This window comes from Tursiops truncatus, chromosome 4 (genome assembly GCF_011762595.2).
Source record: "Tursiops truncatus isolate mTurTru1 chromosome 4, mTurTru1.mat.Y, whole genome shotgun sequence".
NCBI classification, from domain to species: Eukaryota; Metazoa; Chordata; class Mammalia; order Artiodactyla; family Delphinidae; genus Tursiops; species Tursiops truncatus.
This window is the reverse complement of record NC_047037.1, coordinates 9108852-9128771: the sequence shown is the minus strand read 5'-3', so window position 1 is coordinate 9128771 and position 19920 is coordinate 9108852. Positions and strand designations below refer to the sequence as shown.

The window sequence follows — 19920 nt, the reverse complement described above, 5'->3', positions numbered from 1 at the left end:
AAGCCAAATTATAACACTCTAAGGAGAATGTATCTCAGAAAATTCCAGAATTCTCAAGACTTCAAGTCTTAGCAGAAATGAATTACATGTACTAAAAATATCTACTTTACCTGGCATTTTTAGCAACTAGAATTCTGCTCAATAGCACTTCTGATTTTCCGAAGGCAGGGTCCATTTTAATCATCCCACAAAGGTTAACTTATGTTCAAAAGAGTTTGTTTGGGCACAGAAAACAGGACCAAATATTTTTAAAAGGAAAAACAATAGTCTTTTAGTAACCAGAAAGTGTGATCAGGTAGGAAAACAAAGTTCACCATACATGGAGGTTCATTTTATCAACTTCTGTGATTAAAGATCAGTAGAGTATGGATCATTTTGGGGAAGCACAACAGTAAATATTAACATGTATATATTTTAACATGCTCAATTGCGACAGACAAATCGTGTGAGGTTTCTGTGAGTTAAGCAAAAAAACGGGGGGCGGGGGGTGGCTTTGTTGACATCCAATAATGCAATACAGAAATTATGTTTATGCTGCATGTAATAATAGATGCTTTCATGATACCGAATAGACTTTTTCACACAACGATGAAGATCATTCACCAAATTATTGTGACTACTATATTATATTCTGGAAAATAATGATAAATCATACAAGCCTGCTCTCAGTCCCAGGCCCATTTATCTTTCCGGTCTCCCTCTTCTAAACTATGATAGACTAGAACACATGAAAAATGGGTCTCTTATTCCATCACTACCCTACTGCCCACCTCCCTGCCCTTGCCCCCATAAAGTCAATCATAAGCTTCTTAAGTAGGGTTTAATTTTCCTCAAGTATTTTTATTATTTTACTCAAATCTCTGGTTATCTATGATATATGGAACATGAGAATATTATAATTAATGATAACATAAGATAAAGGACTGATATAGCATTTTAATAAGGAAAATTATGATTAGTAATGATTAATTTATATGGAAAAATTTATTTCATAATTTTTGGAATATACAAATAAAATTAAAATAATTAGCATAAGAAATATTTGGTTTAATATAACTAAATGTGAGAGAATGTCCTTCAGAAGAGAAAAGTTAAATATAGCACTTTACAATAGTAAAGCTTTGTAAGGGGTCAGCTCACACATTTTAAAAATCTTTTTTTTAAGTCATACATACACTTTGACAAGCAGGTAATTTCTATACTGAACAAAAACAACAGCAACAACAAATAACCCCAAACTAGTAAATCATATCATGGCCCCCAAAGAATGATCCCAATACACACCAAGAGCTTCAGATAAAACGGGAAATTCCAACTCTGGCTATACTGCGCAACATAAGAAGAAAAGGGAGAAAACTGAGAAGAAATGACTTAATTAAATTCCCCTCCAACAGTTAATTTTACTGAGGAGAATGATTAACCATGCAAGAGCTGCTATAGCTGTTAGATTAAAATCAGGTATTTTCCAGACTATCTTTTGGAAAATAAGATACAGATAATATCCCAGAGAAAAGTGATCTAAAAAGTCAGGTAACTATTGATTTAGAAAGCAATAATTTTTTAAAACCATCATTATTTGCAAGCAATTTAAGAGAGTATCATTAGATTGAGAGTATTATAACCCATTAATACAAACTGCAACTTAACATATCTTCTCAATAACATCTAGTGTGCACTATTTTAAAAGTTCCATAAACAGTAGTATATAAAAATGGAATACAAATTTAATCCATTTTAAAGTTTTACATAATGACCCGTGGGGCCTGCAGCCTCCCTCCAACATGACCTATACTTTTACTCCACATCCATATAAATTAGAATCCATATTATCAATCTCTCTGTACTCATTCTACTTAATCACTTAATACACCTGCACTTAACTATCAATGCTTCCTTTCCCATATTTGAAACCTACAGATATCAAAGAGTATGAAGAAAAAGAAACCAAAACTGGGCTTAAAGGGGAAAAAAGGTAGAACACATCTGCAAATTCATAACTGACCCTCTAACTCCCCAACTCCGTCGCATTCCTGCTGACTTCTGAAGAGCTACCATCAACCTACAGGATTCAGAACAGGACCTACAGTAGTCAAAGAGCAAAATGGCTGCTCATTTCTTAGAGAACAGATTAACAATCTTTTTATGTATGAAGTTTACTAGAGGTTTTCTGTTATTAAAACACTGCGTATCTCGCAACCCATTAGGAACAAAATTATAGCAACATTTCAGTAGATTCAGAAAGAAACATTTTGATAATATTCAACGCCACTCATGATTTTTTAAATCAAAAGCAAATTTTAACTAGAAAAAAGAAGGGTACCTTAAAGTGATTAAGTGAATGAATGCATCTTTCAAAGATCCACAGCAAACATAATACACAATGGTGACACACAGAAGCACTACCCTTTACAAAAGAGTAAGACAGATGCCCACCATCATCACTTTTATAAGAGATTGTACTAAAATTTCCAAGACAGCACACTAAGGTAAAAAATAAAAGGCAAAATGAATAAATAAAGAAACAAAGTTGTCATTTTTTCAGTTATGATAGTCAACTGAAGACATCCAAGGGGATTTTAAAGACACTTTATTAGATTTAATAGGAAAATTCTGAAAGTTTGCTGGATATAAGGTTTCCAATTTTGATTTAACATGTCCACTTTCCCTAATCCATGATTATCTCTTTCCTTTTTGGTGTCTATAGAGTTGAGTCTTCCTTAAGAGTCACCAACCAGAACTACACAGTGTATTAAGGGCTAAAGTCTGATAACAATAAGATAATGTACCTCCTTTCTCAGATCCTGTTACATTTTCATCACTTTCTATTCTTACACCAAATTGCTTCTATAATTAAAATACCCTTTTAGTGGCCGCTTTTGGCCAGATCATCAGAGTAGGCCAGTATTTCTAGGTCTACGCTATTTCCAATATATCCCATTTCTTTCCTATATCAGAATAAACCAGTCACAACTCATTATTCTTAGTAAAACATAACCCAATTTACTTAAAATATCACTTTCCGGCTGACAAAAATGAGAGCCCTTTTGCCAGGCCCCTGCCCGCCTGCAGCCTGCAGTAGTATTCCCGCACTTATTCCTCACCATTTGCTTTACCAGCATCTTGCTTCTTACATCCTGAGTACCATGTGAAAATCTGGAATGTTTCACTGCATGCTTCCAGAAGGTTCCCGCTGCTTACATATACCACTCCATTTAAAAGGACCTACTCACCATACTTTTCATTTCCTATCGCTGATTCAGTTTCCAATCCATGATAGATTTTTTAAATTGTCACTTATTTTACATTTTACAAACTTTTTCAAAGCCTAGCAAAATACTAGCATTACTTGCCTATTTAACTTTTCAAAAACTCTTCCTATTTTGCTTATGGGACATTTTTCATCAACATTCTCTTTGGAGAAGTACAAAACCCTTTTTATATAACTCCTGCCCTTTCCAAGTTACTGAAATTGTACCCTCAAGCTCCAAACGTAATGTCCTTTCCCACGTCCTTACTCATTGATTTCTCTATAGCCCTAATATCTAAGATCTGCTTCCTAAAATTCTCTTTCCCTTGCTTATATAACTTTTTTTTCCAACAATAGACCCATCAGTTTCTGACCCTTTTTCTGATGCTGCCACCTTATGAACACACAGGAGGTTCTCCAAGATCTTTCCTTGGCTGATTCCTTTCTCGTTTCACCCTCTCCCCCGCCCCTTTTTGGCTTAGCCGTCTCATTCAGATTTCATGCCTTCAACTAACACTTTCTGTCCTCATGTCTCTAGTCCTGACCTGGATCTCAAGAACTAGGCCACAGCTGGCATGTACGTAACACCCAAAGTAGACACTGCCAGTTGGATGGATATTGGCTCAAACGACATCTCAGCACTGCTCTGGACAGTCACCACACTGTCAGATGGAGGCAACACTGAAGAAGAAACCAACTCACCACATCCAGTCATTCCCTAAACGTCTCTACCGGATAATCCATATCAGCACCTTGTAGACAATTTATCAAATGCAGAAGTCATTATCTTTCTCTCAAACTTTCTACTCACCCGCTTCGCTTTGTAAAAACATCCTGAGTCTTCAATAATTCTCTTTCGTACCTTCAGATCCACTTTGTTATCATATCTTACTGAATAACACTGTGGTATCAACCAAACTTGTCTCTTTTTATTCCCCAATGTCACGTCCTAATATAAGCACTTAATATCTCTTAACAAAGCTCCGAAAACTGCCAGCTTCCTAACTAGTCTCCCATCTGCAGTCTTTCTTTTTCTCAATGTTACTAAGTGCTGCAAAAGTAAACTGATCATCTCATTTACCTATGAGCATCCAATAGCCACACAAATTCCATATTCTCACAATCAGTATCCTTGACAATGTGGCTGTTAGTTACTTCTAATGTTACTTGTATGTCTCCACTCTCTATGTATTCTACCAAATATAATGTCTCTATTCTTTACTCGTGATGTTTCTTCTGTCTGGGTCTCCCTTTCTTTGGGCTGGAGAAAACTAGAGAGTAGAAAGATAAGCAATACAACCTGATAATGCAGTGGATAAATGTGATGAGTAAAAAAGAGAGATCAAGAAAATTACTCAGATTTCCAGCTTTTACAATAAGATATATAATGACACTAGTCACTTAAATAAAACTGGAGGCACTTGAGGGAGGGGTTAGAACTTACACTGTGAAGTGATTTGACATCTCAAAGTGGAAACAGATACCAGATAGGCAGGTGGACATGTAGATCTTGATCTCAGAAGACAGGTGTAGACTAGCAATGTCACTCTCAGAATAACTGTAATAATAATTTATTTATAACTGTAATGAAAATTTATGCCATAGGTTTGCTTAGAAAGCTAATATACATAAAGTTCAAAAAGAAGATAGAATTTTAAAAGAAGAGGCCTAGAACATGCCATTAGAAGCCAAGTAGAGAAAGAGCTAGAAGACTGAAAAAGAATAAGCAGAAGAATGTGATTTTATAGAAGCTAAGGAGGAAAAACACAGTTAGAAGAAGGCATGGTCTGCAATGCTGAATGCTACTGAGAGGAAAAGGAAGAAAGACAAAGATAAGAGGAAAGAAAATCCCATGAGATTTAATAACACGGAGGTCTTAAAGGTGGCCTTAGTTTTCACAATGGAGAAATCAGAGTGGAGTTGCTGGAGTGAGAGTGGGAGGTGAGGAAATGAAGGTGAAAAGTTGCCAGGTAGAGACAACTCCTTCAAAACATTTGGCTATGGAAGGGAAGAGAGATATTACAGAGAATGATATATAATAATACACATAAATACACATGTAAATACACAGAGTGCCTCTAAAGCTCTTGGAAAAGTGCATTATTTTCTCCCACTGCTAGCTCTCAATGCAACATTCACTCCTACCAAGGTCAAAAACAGGCAAGAATGCCCACTATGACCACTATTACTTTCCTTCTGGACATATTAGTCACTGAAATCAGACTAGAGTAAACCATTAGAAATGTAAAAAATAAGAATTAGAAAAGAAGAAACAAAGCTATTTGCAGATGACCTGATGCAGGTGAGCTGGAAAACTCTAGAAAATCAATGATGAAACTCAAAAAACAAAAAAGAATTCAGCAAGGTAGCAGGATATAAAATAAACATGCAAAAATCACTCACATATACAAATAAAACCAGACAGGATATCTGATGAATGAGAAAGTCCCATTTAAAATAGTAATAAAAAACTATTAAATATTTAGGAATAAACGGAAATGTTCAAAACCTACATGAAGAAGAATAAACACTCTTCAAAGACACAAAAGTAAGCCTAAATGACAGAAAAGAAACACCTTGTCCTTGGTTAGGACATCTAAACATCAACATGTCATAAATTTACAAATTTAACTTGCGCTAGACAATTTGATTCTGAAGTTCAAGTGGAAAAGAAAAGCTCAGGAAAAGCTAGGAAACATTGAAAAGGAACAGATATGGCAGGGGAGGGAATGACTCTCATTAAAACATACTACAGGGGGTTCCCTGGTGGCGCAGTGGTTGAGGGTCCGCCTGCCAAAGCAGGGGACACGGGTTCGTGCCCTGGTCCAGGAAGATGCCACATGTTGCACAGTGTCTGGGCCCATGAGCCATGGCCGCTGAGCCAGCGCATCTGGAGCCTGTGCTCCGCAACAGGAGATGCCACAGCAGTTAGAGGCCCACATAGTGCAAAAAAAAAACATACTACAAAGCCTCTATACTTAAAACAGTGTGGCACTGCTGAAGAGACAGACCAATGAAACGGAACAAAGTCCAAAAATAGATTTAGCTACAATAAAGTGACATCCCAAAACACTGGTACAAGAGTGGGCTTTTTAACAAACTGATAGACCTTTGGGGAAAAGAAAAAGAAGACAAAAACTTGATCTGTTTCTCACACCATACACAAAAATAAACTCTAAATGGATCGGAGATTTAAGTGTAAAAAATGAAACTATACAAGTACTTTTTTATAAGTTGAATTCCTCCTATAACCTGGGAATTACAAAAGAAAAATCTTTCTAATTAGAACTAAAATACAACTACAAAACTTATACATGAGAAAAATACCAGAAGCAAAATCAAAAGAGATATGACAAACTGGAAGAAAACATTTACACTATAACTCATTGATAGATGGTTAATATCATTACAAACAACTTTCAAAAAGACAAAATGTCCTATAGAAAGTGGCTTTTTTAAAATTTATTTTTGTCTGTGTCGGGTCTTCGTTGCTGCGTGCAGGGTTTCTCTAGTTGCAGAGAGCGGGGTCTACTCTTCGTTGAAGTGTGCAGGCTTCTCATTGCGGTGGCTTCTCTTGTTGCAGAGCACGGGCTCTAGGTGGGTGGGCTTCAGTAGTTGTGGCTTGCAGGCCCTAGAGCACAGGCTCAGTAGTTGTAGCACACAGGCTTAGATGCTCCGCAACATGTGGGATCTTGCTGGATCAGGGCTCGAACCCGTGTCCCCTGCATTGGCAGGCGGATTCTTAACCACTGCGCCACCAGGGAAGTCCCTAGAAAGTGGCTTTTAAACAGACGAAAAGACATTCAGCTCCACTCATAATAAGATGAAATGCAAATTAAATGTACCCTGAGATACCATTTCTCATCTATCAGATTGGGAAAAATTCAAAACGTTCACAGTACACTCTGTGGGCAAGGCTGTGGGGAAACAGGCACTCCCAGACACTCCTAGTGGAAATGCAAAGTGGTACAACCCTATGCAAAGGAACTGGGCAATATCTCATTAAATTACTTAAGCATTTACTCTTTGAACCAGTGAGCCCACTTCCAGGAATTTACCCTGAAGGTAAACCTGCAACAATATGAAAATGCATATACACAAGGATATTCATCACAGTATTATTTTCAATTGCAAAATACTGGAAATTACTTCAATACCCATGTGTAAGACATTGCTTGAATAAACCATGGTACGTACACAAAATAAAGTAGTATCTTTAAAAATGAATGAGAAATCTCTATAAACTGATATGAAGTGATTTCCAAGAGATATTGAAAAATGAAAAAAAAGCAAATTGCAGAAGAACATATATAGTACACTACACTTTTAATAAGAAAGGGGAAATTTAAAAAATGTAAGAAAAATTATCTGCTTATCCTTATAAAAGGAAAGATGAACTAAAAAACAGTAACGTTGCTTACCTATAAAGGATGGAGTAAATGGGGAACATGGAAAGACCTTTTCATACAATTTTATTTTTTGGAAAAGTAAATCATTTTCTACATATTCAAAAAATTAAATCAACAAGGATGTGAAGCTGCAAGAAAACTAAAATGAGTGCACTCAACTGTATTTTACCGTATCCACACTTAACCCTATCCACACGAATTATAAAGAAAGAAGTAATCCAAGTAATTATGAGTACAGCATTTGATTATATATACTCACAGAATTGGGTGGCGTGAGGATGGAGAACTTCAAACAAATCTTGAATGGGTAAAGTTTTTGGTAAGTGTGTTTGTTCTAGTGGTATAATGAACCAATTCTGAAACTATTTTAGATCTGTTATGGAGTTGCACAAATAAGTTAATGTGTTGATGCTGCTGGAAGCCAATACTGTCACTGTGAAAGAAGGGACACATAAATATGGAAAAGTGGAAAACAAGAAAGAACCTGTGGAGATGGATTAGAAACAGAGATACTGGTGTGAACTAAGATTTCTAAAACGTGCATATGTGTGTTTACCAGTATGCACGTCTGCATACATTTATGTATCAATGTAAATGTGTATACATATATACGCCCATACTTACTGCCTAGCACTTTCTCCTCTAAAAGGGCCTAAAGGCCAAGACCCCACTGTGATGAGCACAGTCCACTAGCAAGGAGAACACTAATACCATTCCCCCACTTAAAACAATCAGAGCTCGGGACTCGCCCAGTGGTGCACTGGGTAAGACTCCGCACTCCCAATGCAGGGGGCCAGGGTTTGATCCCTGGTCGAGGAAGCAGATCCTGCATGCCGCAATGAAGATCCTGCGTGCCACAACTAAGACCTGGCACAGCCAAAATAATAAAAAAAAATAAAGTAAATAAACAAAGTAATTAATTTTTTAAAAACCAAACAATCAGAGCTCTTCAGAGAAATGGCTGCCAAGAGCCACCAGGGCAGAATAGATCAGAGATAAGTCTATGACAACTTGCTTTGCCAGAAAGTAAGGAAGCACTCAAAAATACTATGGGGGAATGCCATGCACTTCTACTAACCAAACCTGGACGATTTGGGCATCAAAATAATTAAGTAATGAATTACAAACCACTGAAAAGAACAGATATCCATGGGCTCATACCAATGATAAACGACTGAATGAATAAGTAAATCCATCATCAGTCAATCAGAATGGTTTTTGCTTACAGCAGAATGCTGATGCTGACTGGAAGCAGGGCTGGAATTGGAAAGTCAGCAGTTTGCAACCTTTATAGAAAAAACTGTACCAGGCAAGAATCATCAACCGATGCTACATCTAGGTGGAAATTCTGATGAGGAGCAGGATATTTGCATGATCTTGAAGTGCTGCCCCACTGACTGCTTATTACACTCATAAGAAGGAAAAAAGAAACAACAACTAACTCTACAGTGGAGAAATCTGATAACACTCTGACCGAATGATCAAAATTAACATTCGCAATGTGCCTCCACATGAGATATCCCGAGAAGGATACATCATTATTTATGTAGTTTTCTGGCTGGAACAGAGAACCTGAATCTAATCACGAGGAAACAGCAGACAATCCCAAATGAGGAGTGACAGGCAGACAGACAGACAGACAAATGAAGGACTGCATCATTCAAAAATGTCAACGTCATAAAAGACAAAGAAAGGCTGTGTGACCATTTCAAATTAAAGAAGGCAAAAGAGACATGACAGCTAAATGCATTAGCTGGTCCTAGACTTAATTCTTACTGAAGGGAGAAAATGCTTATATAAGGAATGTTATTGCATCATGTGACAAATTTGCAATATTGACAACAGATTAGATATAAGGGATATAAATATTATACTAAATTTACTGAAGCTGTTTATTGTACTATAGGTATGGAAGAAGAGAACATCCCTACTAAGAAATATACACTGACATACTTTCAGGCATAAATGCAATCTCTGCTCAAAGTTCAGGGGGAAAAAAATGTGTGTGTGTGTGTATGTGTGTGTGTGTGTGTGTGTGTGTGTCTCGAGGGAGAAAGGGAGGAGACACACCCAAATGATAAATGAGGTAAAATGTTAACAGTAGGTGAATCTGGGTACAGATTAAAGTATTTTTCATTTAATTAAAGTTTTTTTTAAAGTATTTTTTAAGCCATCCACTTGCTATTTTTCCTACCATATTTTTCCCACGTTAAGTTGAAGAGAGTGAGGTCCCAGGATGTGAAGTCATCAGGAGGTGAGCCCACTCCATCTTACTTCAGAGTCTAGCACTGATTTTATCTATCACAATACACTGCATTTAAGGCTTACTGGCACCTTTAGCTCTAAGATTTCCAAGGTTGTCTATCTGGTCTGCCCTATCTTACCTTCTGCTATTCTCTCCTAATTTTCTTTCCTCTGTTCCCCTAACTGCAGGCCCCTATCACTACAGTTGCATCCTGCCTCAGGCTCTCCAGCATACAGTACACTGGCCAACTTCACTTCTTACAAATCCTCTGGGAAAATCCTATTTTAGCTGGAAAATCCTGGATTTTAGCTCTCATACACTTACTAGGCTATACTTTACCTTCTCCAACAGGCACCTGGGAGGGCAGAACTGACTCTTTCTTACTATTGTATGCCCAAGGTCAAGTATAAACCTTACTCTATATTTGGGATTTCAGTAACCATTCATTGAGCTGAAATGTTTAACTTGCTTCATCGCTCGCTCATGGCTTTCCTCATTCTAGCAAATATTGGGAATGCTCAATTTCCTCCCTTCCATTTGCCCACCAAATCTGACTGAGATCTAGTCAACATTCACTTTCTGGAAGATGCTTTCTCAGTTATTCCAGCTCTGGAAATGCCTGCCATGCTCAATCCCTTCGGCACACAAGGGCTGTACCAATATCTTTTGCACTTATTATAAATAACAATATTGGAAAGTATGTTTTATGTGGCATAACATCACAGCAATTTCAAAAGTTGTCCTCATCTCTTATTTTGATTAAGAAAAATAAATACTGGAGAGAAGCCAGTGTGTGCATCTGCTAAAGAAAAGATAAGAAACACTGTGTTAAAAAAAAAAGAAAAGAAAAGAAAAGGATGCCGGATGCCATGGTCAAGTAAATTTGGAAAATGCTAAATTGAGTTAAGCTACCCCAGGTTCTCAGATCTTTTAATATAAATCAATGTATACTGTGATTATCCTAGAGAGGAACAAAATATACAGTGCTTTCCAAACTTACTTGACCACGGCCTCTTTGTACTCAGAGCATCTCCTGGGAAAAACAAACCACAGAATATACTTTGGAAACGCTGACTACGCTATTACTGGGAGAACACATATCTGGGAGAACAGAATATCTGGAACTCACTAAGACACTTAAAAACCAAAAGAGGGGCTTCCCTGGTGGCGCAGTGGTTAAGAATCTGCCTGCCAATGCAGGGACACGGGTTCAAGCCCTGGTCCGGGAAGATCCCACATGCTGGGGAGCAACTAAGCCCATGCACCACAACTACTGAGCCTGGCTCTAGGGCCCACGAACCACAACTACTGAGCCCGCGTGCCACAACTGCTGAAGCCTGCGCACCTAGAGCCCGTGCTCCGCAGCAAGAGAAGCCACCGCAATGAAAAGCCCCTGCACCGCAATGAAGAGTAGCCCCCGCTCGCCTAGAGAAAGTCTGTGTGCAGCAACAAAGATCCAGCGCAGCCAAAAATAAATAATTAACTGGAAAAAAAAAAAAAGAAACCAACTGCTTAACATTAACAGAGTCAGGTGAAGCTTCCCACCTATAATGTCTATACAAAGTAGCAACTGATTCTAATTGTAATTAGTTAACAACCAAAACCCTGGAGTTCTACATCCAATACTTGCCTACTTCAGGGTCCCATGAAAATTCTAATGTGAACTTCCTACTGCCTCCTCCAACTCCTGAACTGCAATGACCAACTGCAATCAGCATCCCACAATTACAACACACACATGCAGAGCAAATGAGAGGTTTTGGCTGAGAAACATTAAAGCAGTGCTTCTCAAATTTTAATGTGTATACAAGTTACCTGGCATACAGGTATACAAGTTACCTGTTGATCAGAATGCAGATTCTGATTCAGTAGGCATGGGGTTGGGCCCAATATTCTGCATGTGCAGCAAGCTCACAGGTAACACCCATGCTGTCAAACTAGGGACCTCACTCTGGGGGAGAGTTCCGGGCACCTTGTGACAGAAAAGAGGCCGCTAACTTATAAGTATCCAATGGCTGTCCTTCAAACTGCTTTTCAGAAGTCTAATTCTCCCAAATGAAAACAATGAAGCTTTCAATCATTTATAAAAACCGAAACTGTGTACAATAAAAAGAAGATATTAAAATCATTATCATCTGCTAACAATTATTTTTCTTTAGAAACGGTAGTTTCCTACAGATTGCCGTGAAAGTGCATGTATTTATACAAAAATCATTTCTTAGTCTAATGCCCACACCAGTGACACAAAAACGCCTTGACATCCATGGTGGTCAGGAACTGTCTCCACCAATAGTGACTTACAAGGCTGCAAAGAGAAACTATTATTGCCATGCCTCCACCCAAAAGACAATGTATAAAGCCAGCATCTTTCTCAATGATTTATTGAAAGCAGCAGCTCATTTTAATAAAACCATCCCAAAACATAAAATTGATTGAACCAACTGCTGTGGTAGGCATACACAACAGCTGATCAAAATCATTCAAGATTTTTATTCGTAACAGATTTTCTTTCAGGCTTTGAAAATTTTTTCCCATTCTATACTTTTATCTTGATATTGAAATCACTGAATTGCAGAAAAAAGAAATTTTAAATCTATGGAATAAAGTTTTAAACTGCAAAGTAAGTCAATTCAAGAAAATAATAAACCAGATCACATACAACTTAATGCACACTCTTAAACTAATACCCACTTTTCTAGAATGTACTTTGAGTGACAAAAATTAAGAGTTCAAACTGGGTCACCTCTTGTGTTGTCGAAAATCGTGTGGCTTCTTCTAGGGATAGCACTGCCACCACATCACACACAACATATCACCCTCATTCCTTACAAAGGCAAACTTAGCACAACTAGATATTATTTCTCTTTATAACTGTATTTCTTGATATTAAACATTTTAAGATTTTATTTCACTAAAAAACAAAGACATTTATCCTTTCACTGCATGTCAAATGATGCCTTTGACTTTTTATAATAAAGTAATTTTATAGTATTTTTGTCACAGTGAAGGACAAAGATAAGCCAACTGTTTAGATTCCTCTCCTTCATGTTGTGTCTTTTTGATCACTAACAATGCTGCGTGAACAGCCAACAGAAGGCTGACATTTCATAAAATATGCAGTGATAAAAACTAATACTGTAGCATCTGGGAGCGATATATAAAATGCAGAAATACACCTAATAACTGTGATCTTAAATTACAAGTTACTAAAAGCTAAAGAAAAAGCATACCTAAGAATAAAAAAGTGGCAAGATTACAAAGGGGTTTTTTGTACTCCTGTTTCTAAAAACAAAGTTTTAAAAATAATTTAAGTCTGTAACACTTTCCCTGCTATTCTACACTTAAAAGCCAGCTACCTTCTAAGAACAGGGTTTCTGTACTATATACCTTTCAACAGTTGAAGAATACATTACAAAATCATCATTGAAAGGGACTGTAGAGTATGCAAAGGAAATTCCTTTTTCTCAGATACTTAAAAAATGTCAAAACTGATGATGAAGAAGCAATATATCACTTTCAAGACACGATGCCAGAGACCACCACCAAAATAAGTCTTAAAGACTATACTAATCTAAACAAACATACTCTTAATGCCTGTACTAATACATCTTTTCATAATCTAAGCCTTAAATTAAAGTCCTTGGTATACAACAGCAAAGTAAACTGTGCTCAAATATGTTTAAATAATTTTAACCTTACTGCTAAACATTTGTTTTTCAATAGTGGGAAGCAAGTAAGGCACTCAATGAACAGCATCCAAGAGCAAATCATGTGAATTATCTTTATAGCATTTGGTTTAATATTCCACCTATATCCATCAAAATCACAGTCCAGCAAAAGTGCTTTTATTGGGTTTTTTTAATATATATGCTAAGGGGAAGTGAAAAAATAAAAGCCATATTCAGCACTTCAAAAAGCCTGAATTATACTCTAACTAAAGAAAATATACAGCAGTTACATATGTGGGAGGCAACTGTCCTTGTGCTTATAATTAGCATCTGCATTTAGGGATTCCACCGCTTAATGCACACCCACCGCCTGTTACTCTTACCACGGCTTTTTAATGTCACTTAATGGAGATAAATACTCTTTCCCCTCCTCATATTTACATCAACGCTATTTAATTTTTTTAAAGCTGTTATGATAGGTTAAACAGCAGTCTCAACATCACTCTTCATCTCCCACTGGACAAAGAATGACATTACAGGACTGAGAACAGAGAACGCATATTTACATTCATAATGTGCCTAACTATAACATTTATGTAAATTATGATTTTACATTTGCAAATACAATAATTTTTTGTTTCACAGCATACTTTGCCATTCTCTCAACATTAACTTTCCGTGGTTATTACAATCTCAAAAACCATACCTATGAAACAAATGATGTTGTTCAAGCCATTGGAAGAAACACTTAAAGCTAAAATAATCATGTATCTAATAATGTACTTAATTTTAGTCTAATCTTATTCTTCTATAAAAGAGAGCTTTAGCATATTAAATAAAAACTTTTCATAGATTTGAGTTTAGGGAATCTTCCTTTTAAAAATATTTTCACTACCTTTTAATTATTTCACATCAGGTTACCTATCATATAAATGATATACAAATTTACTATAATTGTTTAAATGTCAAAAATATATGAATCATTCTTTCCATTATTTTGTCTACTGAATTTAGACTTAGACCATATCAGTATTATGTACATTTAGAAGAAAACAATTGTTTTACCATTTGAAAACCTATGATTTCAAGAGAAATTTACTCTATCAAAATTTATTTTTAAAAATTATACATACCAATAACAGCAGAGAAAAAAAGAAAGCAATTCTTGGGTTTTTCCCTTGTCAAAAAAGTAGTAAACCACATTCCCCAACTGTGATTAAACAGACACTGTTAAATTCGCTGGAGAATATTTATCTCTCCCTTCTAGAATGTAAAGTTCATGAATATAGGGTCCTTACTTCTTTTGTTTAACTCATAATCAATAGTGCCTGGGTATAGGTAATCAATTAATATTTATGGAAATAATGAGTGAGCAAATATCAATGTATCATCTGAGATTTGTAATGCATGAGACTTAGTCCATAAGCGAGATCTAAAGAAATATAACATGGTCCCTGATCTCTTGACACTTAAAATCTAGTTAACAATACAGACTCTAGACCCAACTACAAACAAGTACTAGTGCAAAACACTAAACACAAAGTGCCTTGTGAGAGGCAAAAATCAAAACAGGAGTTCAGAAGAGGGTGAGACTACAGTAGACCATATCGTTCAGAAAGATTTCACGAAGAGTACAGGACATGAGCTCCAAGTTAGGAAAAAAGTACACAAGCTTTAGATGAGCATGTTAAGAAGAAAATACGAAGGACGTCATAGGGCAAAAAGAAGATCGAAAGTACTGTGAAATGAGGAAGGATATGCAAAAGTAGGAAAGTTCTCAGTACGTTGGGACCACCTTGACAGAAATGGGAGAGCTTTTGCTACTCACTAGTGGAAGATAAGGCTAAACAGTAAACTAGGAAAACTTTACAAAAGAACCTTGAAAATCAGGCTAGACTCAATATTTTGTAGTAACCTATTAGGGAAAATAATCTGAAAAAAATATATACAAACATATAAGCATATATGTAAACTGAATCACTATGCTGTACACCTGAAACTAACATGACACTATAAACCAACTATACTTCAATTAAAAAATATATGAAATCCCTAACAAAATCAGGATAGAGATTCCAAATTTCAATCTACAAACAAAGTGGGGCCATTAAAGGTTCCTAAGCAGAAGAATAACAGAGTAAAAGCAATGTTCTAGGAAGATTAATCTGACAAGGTATGGGATGGATTTGGGGATAGAAAGGATATCAAACACTTCAGATCTGAGGAGAGCAAAAACTTCTGTAGTATTCTAGGAATACGGCTGTAAAGGAGTGGATGAGGCTGGCTTTTGAGAACGGTAAGGAACTGACAGGAGCAAAAACTACTAAGACTATAAACTAGTTAGATATGATGGGTAAGGGAGATGGAGACAATGAATTCCTAGGTCCAAGATAAAGACCCTAAAGGATAATGGGAGGGAAGCTAAGAACGGCTTAACTTTTCTGGGGAAAAAAAAAAAATGGTCAGGGGCAAAATGATGCTTTCAGTTCTCCCAAACATTCACTGTATTGGGAAGCAAAGTATTCAAAACAGTAGGAAACGGAGAGATGGAAACCTGAGAATGTGGTCAAATGCAGAGCTACAGATTTTACTTTCTTTTTTTTTAACTTTTTATTTTATATTGGAGTATAGGTGATTAACAATGTTGCGTTAGTTTCAGGTGTACAGCAAAGTGATTCAGTTATAAATATACATGAATCTATTCTTTTTCAAATTCTTTTCCCATTTAGATTGTTACATAATACTGAGCAGAGTCCCCTGTGCTATACAGTAGGTCCTTGTTGGTTACCCATTTTAAATATAGCAGCGAGTACATGTCAATCCCAAACTACAGATTTTAGAGTGCCCTATGAAGGTGTAATAGCGCAAATATGGAAAAGGAAGGGAAAGGAGGAGTAAAGAACAGAGACTGAAGATTATACCGCACAATTTAACAAATTCTATAAATATACCTGTGGAAATTAACTAAAATAAAGTGAAATGGATTGACTGGCGTCATTAGACAGTTCAGCCCAGAAGGAATGACTAGAGGAAGAAGGACACAGTGTCCACAGAGAGAGAGCTCACAAAACCTCACCAAGCAGGGTTTTAGAAAGTACACAAGAAACCATAATTTGTAAATATTCTGTTTTTCTTTTTGTTTTAGAGAGAGAAAATATTAGAATATAAACTAAATACCTGAGGAAACCATAAAACTTTTAAATACATTACTTCCTACTGTATTGTTTTGCTAAAAGAAAAGGCTAGGACATTTTTCTTTTAAAATGTCCCAATTCTAGAATGCATATAAATTCCCATAAAAGTCAAAAGCAAAAATATACTCATCTGTTCTTTATGCCTTATATAAATTGCATTTCTCACCCCCTCCCCATTTTTTCACATCTATATTATTTCTTTATTTCGTTTTCTGAGGTTTAGGTCAGTTATCTATGTAAACTAGGTATTATATTTTGATATTTCCTAATTTCGATGAAGTATTCCAATGAGAAAAAAACCTAACAGGTATTGTACATATTTTTAAAATATACACACACATTTTGAAGCTAATTTACAGGGCAGAGTTTATAGAAGAACATAGAGTTCATGAAAAACAGAAATTAAGACACATCCCATCCCCCACTGCACCCACCACTGGGCCTGGAACCCAGAACAGCAGTGCAGACTTCAGGAAAAGAGGCTCAGAACAGCAAACATAAATGTAGATGTATAATAGGGTTTTTTAAAGTTGTCTTCCAGAGTGCGCTTTACCTCAAGAACCCGGAGAATAATTTAATTGTGACAAGCTTTAGGGATTCCAACGGGTAGGGAAAAGCTTTCTAAGGTTGGATCTTCATCGTGATACATACAGAAGAGACACGCTCATTCATCAGTCCAAGCAGTACTTGCTCTGAGATAAGTACGTGAATGCATGCACTCCACGTGGGTGTCATGCTCGACTGAAAGATATTTAAGCTAATCAATAAGTCAGATATGTTCTTAAAAATGCTAAGTGGTTGTTTATGTGTGTTAGGCTTTCTGTACGGCATATTAATGTACTTTTCCTGTATGATATAGTGAACTCGGTGATGATAAATATGTGCTGTGTCTGCCACCTACATTTCCACTGACAGCAAATGGAGTGTAAAACTGGCATTGTAAACTGAAAAGAAAAGAATTAACTTTAGAGATATGTAGCACAGGTTTTGTATCTTAGGTGTTACTTAACTGAATCTAAACTCTGATGGATTCTCTACTAAATTAAGGACTCAAGTATCTATAAATTAGCATGTATCCAATATCTACTTAGCTTATAAAGATACAGGGTTAAAAATCATAAATTGGTCTTTTTTTTTTAAGACTGTCCAAGCAACAAATTAATCTATCTAAATACAAAATTGTATTTTGTGCTTTGGGAAAAATTCCAGATTACAAATTTAAGTTGAAGAATAGACATAAATGGCAATTTGGTCTTCAGACACACATAAAATACACAATTGTTTTCTTCAATTAATGTAGTGTAATTGAATAAATTAAAATTTGCAAAAATGTGAAACAAAAACATTCAAGTACTTACTTTATTTAAAAAGGCAGCTGTACTCGCAAAATTGTTTCTAGAGTATAAAACCACCCCCTCTGAAAAAAAATCAGCAGCTATTTAAATGAATGCAATGCCCAGTGACCTCTCTGGTATAAAACAAAGTCTAAAGGTAGAGGGGGAAGAAAAAGCCTGTCTTAATTCCTCCGCTCCCCATGCAACAGTCTAAGGACAGCGTCAAGCACAAGTAGCAGCTCAGATTGAGACGCTAAAACCTCAGGATACACCGGTTACACTGTCACTGAACACTGAGGTACATGAGAATGGCAGGCTTCAAAGGCAAAAGACTAAAAGAATGATGGAAGCCATCACACCATAAAACATGTGGCTCCTTTATCCATAACTAATGGGCAAAAAAGAAATGACATACATTTCCTCCTTGCTGACTTCTGACAAGTCAGCCAGGAAAACGATTCAGAACCTTTGCAAAGGTGTCAAAGGGACGCAGGAGAGGGAACAGAAAAGGAAAGAACTGAAACATAAATTTAAAAGAGAGGGAGGAAGAAAGCTGAGCTTTGGTTTTTATTCGTGTTTTAAATAATTCAACTAGCTACTCAAATTGGATGACCATATAATTTAGCAGCCAAACTAGGACATTCCTAAGAGTGAAAAGGTGTGTCAGAGGCAGAATAATTCACCAACTCCCCCAAAGATGCCCATGTCTTAATCCTTAGAACCTGTGAATGTTAACTTACAAGGCAAAAGGGCCTTTGAAGATGTGATTACGGTTATGAACCTTGAGCTGGAGGGATTATCCTAGATTATCCTGTTGAGCTGAATCTAATCACATGAGTCAGAAGGAAAGATGCTATGAGAGAAAAAGGGTCAGAGCGGTGCAAATGAGAAGGATTCAAACTGCTGTTGCTGGCTTTGAAACTGGAGGAAGGGGGCCATGAGCCAAAATGCAGCTCCCAAAGAAGCTGGAAAGGACTCGAGGTGTATCGGCAACAAGGAAATTGGAGACCTAGGTCCTACAACCACAAGGAATTGAATTTTGCCAACAAACTGAAAGAACAGGAAACATTCTGACACCTTGATTTTAGCCCGGGGAGACCTATATTGGACTTCTGAACTATACAGTTATATAATTAAAAATTTGTGTTGTCTTAAACCAATAAATTTGCAATAATTTTCCTGGGAACAATAACAAACAAATACACAGGTGCTAAAAAGAATTAAGGCAGGATAGCAGGCATTCAAAGGACTGCCTCAAGCAAACCGGGCTTATGATCACCCTGCTCAGAAGTAGCACCCACTTGCACAACTAACTCACTAGTATGTGTTTCTGAACAGAATCTTTTTTTTTTAATTTATTCATTTTATTTTTGGCTGCGTTGGGTCTTCATTGCTGCACACGGGCTTTTCTCTAGTTGCGGAGAGCGTAGGCTACTTTCATTCCGGTGCACGGGCTTCTCATTGTGGTCGCTTCTCTTGTTGTGGAGCACAGGCTCTAGGCGCATGAGCTTCAGTAGCTGTGGCGCGCAGGCTCAGTAGTTGTGGTGCATGAGCTTAGCTGTTCCACAGCATGTGGGATCTTCCCGGACCAGGGCTCGAACCCATGTCCCCTGCATTGGCAAGTGGATTCTTAACCACTGTTCCACCAAAGAAGCCCCAGAATCATTTTATCCAATACAGAATTCATACCTTTACCTTAACAGTGGAAAATGCTAATCCAAATCATTTTTAGTTGTCTTAATTCATTTCCAGAAAAGAATTAAGCCCCGCAAGAAGTTGCAAATAGTCATCAAATACCCACAATTAAAACTTCATTCCAAGTA

At 36.7% G+C, this 19920-nt stretch overlaps 1 protein-coding gene across 7 annotated transcripts in view; it reads right to left on the bottom strand.

The window, feature by feature from the left end:
* TBC1D5 (TBC1 domain family member 5) overlaps positions 1–19920 on the bottom strand; it is a 540886-nt gene that overhangs the window by 421587 nt on the left and 99379 nt on the right. Inside the window, exon 3 of one of the 7 annotated variants that reach the window (XM_073803669.1) lies at positions 4692–4805. The exons of the other annotated variants lie outside the window; for them this stretch is intronic. The gene's annotated coding sequence lies outside the window, so the exon portion shown is untranslated. The remainder of the gene's footprint in view (positions 1–4691; positions 4806–19920) is intronic. 7 annotated transcript variants of the gene reach the window in all.